General features: G+C 26.6%; 1 protein-coding gene across 1 annotated transcript in view; it reads left to right on the top strand.

The window, feature by feature from the left end:
• Positions 1-4303: 4303 nt before the first annotated feature.
• LOC117212931 (trichohyalin-like) overlaps positions 4304-8732 on the top strand; it is a 144708-nt gene continuing 140279 nt past the window's right edge. Inside the window, exon 1 of the mRNA XM_033458082.1 lies at positions 4304-4635. The gene's annotated coding sequence lies outside the window, so the exon portion shown is untranslated. The remainder of the gene's footprint in view (positions 4636-8732) is intronic.

Genomic DNA, 8732 nt, shown 5'->3' with positions numbered 1-8732 from the left:
AATAATCTAAATCTTAAAATACATACAGTGGAAAGTATTTAAAATAAATGTGTGTAAAAACACATAAATTGTCAACTATTTAGTATATAAACTACATCCATAATAATTAAGATAATGGAAAATACGAAAAGCAATAATTAACAAGCTCATTTATTCATCGTCTGTTGCGAGCAATTCGTGACAATAAAGCATACTAGAGGGTACTTGTAAGGAATGAATCAATAGAAGCTGAGACAACTACATCGAACTGATATTTCATATTTATACCGGTGAATTTTGTGCTGAAAGTTGTACCGTATAGTTTGACGGCACTGAGATAGCTAGAACCGAGATTTGTTAAACAAACTTTCCCACGCAAGATGACGCATGGGAGGAAACAGACGAGCAGCAACGAACTTTTTTATGTCGGAAAGGAGATAACCACTGTAACGTGCAAATGTCTGCACTGGAACAATCTAGATACGCGAGTCGTACCGCCATTCATAAAAGAGACGCTTCAAATCCTCCAAATAGAAAAATGGTAACTTATATATAACTTTTTAATCTTTCTCAGATTGATATTGGATTTTCATAAATTTATTTATATCAAAAATTTGATATTTTGAAATAATTTTTATAAAGTTGATGTTCAATCATAAGTCTTATAGATACACAAACAAATTTTAACCCTTCGAAGCTGTAACAAAATAACAAAGAATTCAGCATTAACGATTTAGAAAATAACTATCTTTTTGTCCAAGATTTCTTGCCCTTTTAATATATCAGCATGTTTAAGCATTTGTTGAAAATATAATAGTAAATGGTGCATTGTTATTTATATAAGTCACCTAACACCTTGTACGATCGATTATAGATTTTTAAGATATAAATAGAAGTACTACGTATTATTACTGCATATTATTGTTTATATAAAATTTGTAAATTCCACAAATTTTTAGTGTCAGATGTTATATCTCTTTTTCTTTATACAATAAACATTTCAATAAATTTAATCAATGTTAGTATTCTTACTCTATTAGATCCAACCCTACGATATAATACTAAATGTAATTTTATAGAATATAGTTTACTAAAAATATGCATATTTTGTATTTACGTTATTCTCGCGTGGATACACGTGTTGCATAAAACATTTCAATATAAATGTTATCTCATTATTTTATTTGCGTTTTCATTTCATCGTTGTATCCTTAAATCATTTTCATTCACAATATTAACCTTCATAATTTCCATATTGCATATAATTTCCGCACTTCGATTGATATTTCCAACTGTTTTATAATTTAACGATAAAAATTGGCTCACGAGCGTGTTTCAGATTTCTTGCTCAGTATGTTTATTATGTTTATGCATCTCGTTAAATGCAAGTTTACATTTTACTCATGTTGTGCCGTCATTCACGACGAGTATCGTGAAACATAAACACCACTATACATACTGATATACGAGTTTTACGTTTTATTTTTAGTCAGATCGTTTTAAGCTTATCTCTGCTTGAAAGTGTTAACGTTGTTCAATTATATATTCACGAAGCAGCTGAAAACTTTAATGGTCTTCATAGAACTGACGTAATTAAACGTATATACATACATACTTTGTACTTAAATGCAAAGTTTACCCCAATCGTATTTTATACTTTTTCAAATTACTCTTATAATTCTTTCATTCCTCTAAATCTTACCAATTCGCAAATATCACGGCTATATCAAATTTTCGATTACTTCACATTAAAGTTCTACAAAAAAAGGTCAACTTTTCCTTAAACTACTTTTTAATTTTTATAAAGCGTTAGGAGTATGGAATGTGAAAATTAAAAATTTTTATGCAATTAATTTAATTTTTAAATCATAAAATTAATATTTTAATAGGAAATTTTTGTTCGAGAGTGTATAGGTAATTTTAATTTATGATTAATTTGTATTAAGGAAATATATATAATAGATATAATATATATAATTAAATTATTTTTATTTGTAAATATTACAACTATGAACATGTTTGAATTTAAGCAATATTTTTCAAACGCTATGAAACTTAAGCAATAATTTGATCTCAACCATTAATAATCTACTATAATGATCAATGTGATTGTAAACAATTAATTAACAACGAAAAAATACATGAAGCAACAAAATGAAGAAATATTTATTGTTACATAAAACAATAAAATAAAGTTAATTAAAAGAAGCATTTGATTTAATTAATGTCTGTGGATCGTCAAATATTGCGATGTTTTTGGAATTTTAATAAGTGATTATTGTAAAAGTGGTTATCGATTTCAATGGCTCTGCTTATTAACTTGTTACGAATTACCTTTTGGAGTTACGTGTCGCAGCTATCGTATATCTGAGAACATCTATACGCGATATGTATAACGAGTTAAACTCGACTTCAAACTTTGATAATTACGCACATATAGGAAATATTACACTATCGTAATATTTCAACGTAATATTTTGCGATGTACCATTACATTCATTGCTATGTGATTATAAAGACATCATTAAAAACGATAAACAGGAACTATTATGAAATAAATATTTACACGCATAATATTATAATATTTTTGTAATAGAATTTCTATTACAAAATGTATTAATTACTACATAAGTTTTTATTCTGTTTTCGTAATTTTTCTTACGTGTATGGAAACATTGTGAGTTTGATTAATATTTGTTCCTTAGGTACATTATAAAAAATGCTCATTTTTCAACTATGTATACTATAATATAAATAAATGAAAGATATTGATACAGAAATATTAACTTTACAATATTTTCTAAAACTACATGACTTAACAATTAATGTATATTTTTTAATTCGGACTATTCTAAAATTTTATTAACTTTTTTCAGTATTAAGCATAGTGAACATCTTATAATTATAAACGGATTATTACAAAAATTCAAAATCTTACAATTAAAGAAAGAAGGAGAACATTTTTATGTTTTTAATTTCTAAACGGTTATTTTTAATTCAATAATTATAATCCCAATATAACCACAGCAGTTAATATTTATTATAATACTTTAAAAACTGTCACTTCATCATTTTATATCTTTTTAAACACACCTATTTTTAAGCGTATCCATTTTTCCCATTCAACCGACATTAATTATGACTGATAGGTAGTAATCACTTCAAATTTTTTATTTGATCAATTGATTGTTTAATTCTTATTATTATACGAAATCGCCAAAATAAAATTATTGTTCAATTACTGAAGTCGTCAGTCGACAATTATTAACTTGTAATTTTGAAATTTCATTAAAATTCAATTTGATGCACACAAATGTTTAAGTACTATTTATACTATTATATTATTATATTATTATTTATATTTTATTTATATGTATATTTTTATATATTTATATATTATTATATATTATTTATACTAGTTATACTATTTAAGTATTATGTTAAATACCACACTTATATGATATGTACTGTATGTACACAACCCATGTCTCACTTCATGTTTACATGTAACACTAGAGTAATAAAAATGCACCGATCATAATTCAGTTGTTAAGCCTGTTCGTTTCTTATTTATTTGAAAATATTTGAAATGTTAGAGATAATTATGTATTCTTAAATACTAGTTGTGCGAAAGAATTAACAATTAAATGCCTATTTTAATTATCAGTTGGGATCATATATTGTTAATAGCGATTGATAATGAAATACTTCGAGTGCAATCTCCCAACAACGCTGGACATAATATTCTGTGAGTATTCTATAAAATGTATTAATCCTATTATGACCTTCGAATTTGTGTCTCCCAAAAAAATAAAAAACATCACTAGTTTTGAACGTGACTCAAAGACAATAGGATTAATATCTTACAACGAAATTATGCTTTAACTTTAACCAATCTAAATAAAATTATCAACACCAATATAATATTCCACCAAACATGAAACAACAAATCGAAAGAAAATATACCAAAATGTACCGACTCAAAGACAAAGATATTCATCAACAGACGATAGAAACAGCTGCGAGGTCTTTGACTCTAATTCTAGTAACGATTCCTATGTCGAAACTGACCTATCTCTCGCTCAAACAATATTATTCTAAATCATCGGGTACCAAGCCGATCTCGCAAGATTTTGGATTAAATTAAGATTAAAGGAGAGTATCAAAGGCGAAAGACGACTCTTCTCGCGGGAGCTGATGATCTCGCGCTTTCGAGCGAATGTATGACACAGTGTGTAGAATGTTGCTCGCACACGGACCTGGCGGGGGAATCAGCTAGCTGGCAGGGGAATAATAACGAGCCGGACGACACGGAGCGAAGTCAGAGAGCGGACGAGGCTTTATAAATCTCGAGGATGTTCGCCGGTGCCGAACCAGTGACACCTCGACTGCGATCGATCGTACTGGTACTGCCGATTCGACGAATTCGCACGATATCCACGTGCTCGTCGCGAACCGATTCGCGAGTGTTCAGTTTCGTCAACATACGGCAGACAAAGTTTTCCAAGAAGCTTAATACATGTTATAGAGTGCTTGAAAAAAGAAATATATAAACCAAGAACGTGCAACAGAGAAAATCTTGTGGATACAACTAGTTTCGATCAGAAGAGTATCAGCGAGGATCGATCTATCTCGAGAAGCTACTTTGTCGTAAACGTAAGTAATCGATTTTGTAGAATATCTTCTTAGAATAAGGAATATTTGATTTTACTTAGAACTTTGCGTGTCGTTTAGATGATTTAAAAAAAAAACTTGATTAATGAATGGAGGGCATACGGGAAAAATATGATATATCCCTTTTTGTTAACTTTTTAACTTGTATATCACTTGTGACGACTAAGAAAGAGTATTTTAAATAAGAGATACTTGGAAAAGTGAGTAACTTGATAGATTCGAAGATATGAATCATTGAAAATAGATAACGATAATTTTCAATACGAAAGTAGATAACGATAATTTTCAATGCGAAAATAGATAACCATAATTTTCCATACGAAAATAGATAACGAAAGATTTCTATGATTTTTTTAATATGACTGAAATCTATTAGGGCATAGAATCTCGTTATAAAAATATGTATATTCTATTTTAAAAACTATGATTAGTATTTTTTCAAACTTGAATGTATAAGTGTCTATACTATTATATTGTTGCGTTTGTTATTGAATGGAAAATGTGGTTTGAAAAGCTTAATGAAATAGCATTTAAGAAAAGAATCGTTTTACCTACTAAATATTATAGTGTATAATAGTATAGTTCTATATTTCACGATATTTCTTTTACTTTATAAATATCCGCAGTTTATTAATAAATGTTAGTATCGGAGACTGTTCTGTCAGATCATGTTTAATATCTTCTTTCATTAGTTTCATAGTGAATTAAATGTTTTTACTGAAATGTTGGATGTATTATGTAAATTTGTAGAATGAATATCCAGTCATTTTATACGTACTTTCAAACAATCAATATGTTCTATTTAGAATGTACTACATAATGAATTCATATTAAATTACAAAGATATAATAGTTTTAAATGGTCATGGAGAGTGTTTTATTTAGAATTCGACACATAATGAGGTAATATGAAATTAAGAAATAATAACTCTTAATGAAATATATAAATAAAATTTACTTATATTTTATTTATCTTCCATTTATGTTTTAGTATACTTCGCACTGATTAGAGTTTATACTTAAAATATCATAGATCCTTAAGAAGTATTGATTGTACTATGAAATTTTGCGCGTAGAATATTTTACAAACATACTAGGGATATCAAGTCATTGAGTATCAAAGTCTTAAGCTTAGAGCTAAGAGTACCGATATAAGTTAGAAATAAACAAAAATAATCAATTGTATCTAATGTACGGTTACATACATTTCATAGTGTGTATATGATATTTCGTTTACAAAAAAAAAAAAAAGAATAATGCCAGGAAATCACATAATTCGTGAAAGATGATGCAACATTCGCGAGATAGTCAGTAGATATATCAGTAAGTATTTACTTAGGTTGTTTGTAGTTTCATTAATGGTTCCATTCATCTATCGTTTTATTGAATAGAAATGATAGTATACTATCGTGTATTTATCGATAAGTTGAGAACATTTCATAGATATAAATACTTCTTTCATTTATTTTTGTTCGATATCATTTTACACAGATTAATATTAGATTAATTAAATAATCCGCAATTATTATATTTACCAATAAGTATAATTATTCGCAAGTTTTTGAACTTTAAAGGAAAATAGATATTTTCCTGCGTTTTATTTCAAATCATTATCTATTGTTCTTAAGTGATTGTCTTTGAAATATGACGAAAATATACACAAGAGGAATACATATCAGGGACATAGAGTTAAGTTACACAGTTGAAAGATAATTTACTAGAGCGATTATATTTGAAAATATTTAATAAGTCTATCATACATTCTTTGTATATATCAAGATAATTATATTAAAATTATAAATATAGACTAATGAATAATAGTTGTAATTGTAATTTGGAAATCTTCTTTTTATGTTATTTTGTATTCTAGTAAAAAATTCTCTTTCTAAATTATTTCATTAAAACGTGCTATTTTCACACATATGTACATATATAAAATCCTTATCTTTAAAATAGTACAATCCTATTTTGTTGAAAATTTTCTTGCAAAACAATTCTAAAAGGAGTTAATGAAATCTGTTAGTAACTCTATTATGTCATTCATTACTTCTGCAATCTTACTTAAGTGATAAAAAAATTAACCGCTGAATATAAAATATTCATTAATGTCAGTATCATCCATATGTAAATGAGATCTTTTCCGGTTAGTTAGTGTCTATAGCTTCCATAATTTCTATAACTTTAAAATAGTAGTTTCAAAGTTTTCAAGGAAACATAAATGATTTATTTATATATAACTACTCTTCGTTTCTAAGTTCTTGATTATAGAGTTAATGATACTTGGAAAAATTATATTAATTGCTTGTGTCATTTTGAGAAATTTGTGTTATGTAGGTATCGTGAAATTCAAGACTTAAATTGCTTGGTATTTCAAATATTATTTCAGTATGTCATCGGCGAAATAAATTTAAAAAAGTAATAACAATACAGGCATGGACATTTTCCCTAGTTATATACTGTTTTATTTTTTCAAATTTATTTTTAAACTTTTTCAAAGGACGCCTTCATAATAGAATAGTGCATAGATTATTTTGTATGAATTAAGACGATATATAACTCGCAAAAGTATTGAAAAGGGATGTTATTGATAATTTTCGTGACTTCATCTATTACAACACATTTAAATGAATATAAACAATTTTGTTTTTTAAAAAGAAATATACGTGGGATTGTAGTGTATCGTCTTGTAGTTACTGTACGGGAACGTAACTTTCTTTTAAGCTAAGCTACAAAGAAAGATACATAAAAACAGAGCTAACTGCTAAATTAATTTACAATAGCAATTTTTTGTATGAATTTTGTAGTATATTGTTTCAATTCATATAAAAAAGTTTATACAAAATCAATTAAGTAATATTCGTTATTAATTACTTAAATAATTCAAGAAATTCTTGATCTAAATTATATAACATATTTTCAATTTATTACGAAATATGAAATGATTACAATTAATTTGAGGAAGTTGGGTCAATCTAAAAGGAAACATATAATTAAATATCAGTTGTTCGACTGCTGTTAAGAATCATTAATGGCATTTCAGTCTAACGACATACTGCTTAATTATTACCTCTTTTTGTGTCAGAAGAGCGATATGAGTCACCTAATTAGAACGCATCATATTTTTTGTTAGGTAAAAGAATTATACCAGACTTTACTCTGTCGTCATTATAATCAGAATAATTATGATATATTTGCGAAGTGTACTTGTATAGTTTTCTCAGTGAAATGACTTTTTTTTAAATTAAAATTTCTTATATTTTGCGTGTGGAAAATAACATAATAAAATAATAAACGTGGAGTTCAATTTTTCTAATATTTTAGAAAAACATATATATTTATTTTATAATTTATATGTAAAATATAAGTATATAAATTATAATTCACATTCAAAATATTAAAAAAATTAAAGAAAAAAAGTTAGACATGTGTAAATATCATTTGATATAGTAAAATATGCAATAATATACATTCTTATCAATAAGTCACAGAAATTCCCGTTTAATTAAAATTAGCAAGTCTCGCTAATTGGAAATCTTAAACTGTAATTAAATCTTTAGAATATGGTATAATTTAATTTTTCTAACAATAGACCTGGTTAATCAGAATCAATTTCATTTGGTAATTGCAATACTCATTTATGCTTATTTTAGGTGTATTAACTGTAAATAAATGTACTATGACTTATACTCCTCATGTGTCACTAATAAAGTATACAAGAAAAATGACTCGTACTTGTATTACGTGATCGCAATGCTTATACATCTCAAATACAATACGTGTTTCGTTAATATACAGCAGTATATGAAACAGGAAAGAAAGAATATTCTTAAATAAAACATGGTTTCATTGTAAAGAAAAATATCTGAGTCTGCATGTGTAATATGTAATTAAGTTTTCCTTCTATAATATTTTTGTATTTTTAAATAAGTTAAGTAGACAATTTGGGCAGCTAAAAGCTAAATTAAAATAAACGCGAATTAATTCTTTGTGTACTCGATTTTATTAAAAGTACATAATGAAATTATTTTACTAATCATGTACACTAATTTGAACGTAAATTAAAAATCATAAAATTTTGGA

This window comes from Bombus bifarius, unplaced genomic scaffold (assembly GCF_011952205.1).
Source record: "Bombus bifarius isolate JDL3187 unplaced genomic scaffold, Bbif_JDL3187 scf7180000008418, whole genome shotgun sequence".
NCBI classification, from domain to species: Eukaryota; Metazoa; Arthropoda; class Insecta; order Hymenoptera; family Apidae; genus Bombus; species Bombus bifarius.
This window is presented reverse-complemented; position numbering and strand designations above follow the sequence as displayed.